This window comes from Antechinus flavipes, chromosome 6 (assembly GCF_016432865.1).
Source record: "Antechinus flavipes isolate AdamAnt ecotype Samford, QLD, Australia chromosome 6, AdamAnt_v2, whole genome shotgun sequence".
In the NCBI taxonomy this organism is placed as follows: Eukaryota; Metazoa; Chordata; class Mammalia; order Dasyuromorphia; family Dasyuridae; genus Antechinus; species Antechinus flavipes.
The window spans coordinates 109,537,412-109,538,947 of NC_067403.1; the positions used below are offsets into that span (position 1 = coordinate 109,537,412).

The following is a 1,536-nucleotide window of genomic DNA, read 5'->3' on the forward strand; positions in this document are numbered from 1 at the left end:
AAAAAGCAGGTACACAATACAGCTATAATATATGCCACATAACTATAAAATGTGAGGCAGAGTAAAATAGAATATGGAGAGCCAGCTTTGTAGACAGCAGTTAATCAACAAGTATTTAATGAGAAGTTGCTAATATACTAAGCACTAGGGTTTTACTAAAAAAAGAAAATAAATATATCACTTTCCTAAAGAAATTCACAGGATGACAGGTTCAAATTCTGAAGTTTAGTGGCCTTATGACTTTGGACAAACCTTTTAATCTCAGAGTGAACCCAAGCAATTCTAAGAATGAAAGGTGCAAAGGTGACCAAATGTGCATTGGAGGGATTTCCTCATGGGAAGCAAATTCACCTGTACCATTGTTGTGCCACAGTTTCCTTTTGTTTTCCTGTCTCAGTTTCCCTAAATTGTCCTCAGTTCCTTGAATTGTTCTGCCTCAATCCCCCAGGCTGTAGTTAGAGAACTTTCTTCCTTTTATCATACAGAACAAGCCATGGCTTTTAAGAACAGTAGACCAGTCATCCTTGAAGAAAGGTTTGCCAGCAATCTAGCAATCTTCCAGTTATCCCCCTGTCCTGATATCAGCTCTTTTGTATCCAGACTGCATCATCATTCCTGTATCAGAGAAATAAGAGATCACACCTGCTGCAGCAGTCACTGTTTGTGCAATCATGTAACTTATCACAATATGAGTGTTCTTAGGATTTGGGGGCATACCTTTTTCTGTACAGCAGATCCCAAAATAGGCTGCTCTGTAGATAATGATACCCTGCACTGATAGAAGCCACAAATTCCATCAGACTTAGTGATTTTCACAAAGCAGTCTACCAGGCCTTTTTCTTTCCCAGTGACAGATTTTCCAACATCACCTCACAAGCAAGTTCTCACAAAATCAAAAGGGGTAGACAAAGCAGAGAGAAGTGGCTCCAGCAGTACTACCAGAGGCAAGATCACCAGCAATTGTGTCCTTGTCTACTCCTCCCAAAAACACTTTCTTATACTTACCCTTAAAGGAAAAATTAAAGGCCTGGGTGAGAAAATATTGATGACATTTGCTAAGTTACCTTGTCAGAAGGAAAGCATCCCTTATTCTTTGGGAATTTGGACTATATATCTATTATGCCCTTGTACTGCTCATCTGCAGCAATTCATTTACTTACATGCTGTACCTGTAGATCAGGGCCACCATAGTCTTGGAGATAGCAGAAGTGATGCAATCAGGCAAGAAGTCCTTTGTGAAGGAGATGGCCTTTTTCGTCATGATTACAGAGAAGGAAAGTTGTAGAGTTGGAATTGTTGAGCTGTTGAGAGAGAACCAAAAGCTGGGGAACTCATTGCAGCCTGCACAGCCCCTTGCTACTGCTCCAACTGAAAGCTGAACATCAAATGTTTGAGAAACTTAGTTTCGGTTCCCTCTCCTAAAAATGTCATTTACTCCCTTGCAAATATTGCCTTGCAAATATTGTTTTATCTCACTCTTAGAAATATCAGTTTCTGCAGGTTATAGAGAAGATATTACTTCACTATAAGAATCTT

General features: G+C 39.6%; 1 pseudogene; it reads right to left on the reverse strand.

Moving 5' to 3' along the window:
- Positions 1-562: 562 nt before the first annotated feature.
- Positions 563-1,261, reverse strand: LOC127541427 (ADP/ATP translocase 3-like; annotated as a pseudogene).
- Positions 1,262-1,536: the final 275 nt, after the last annotated feature.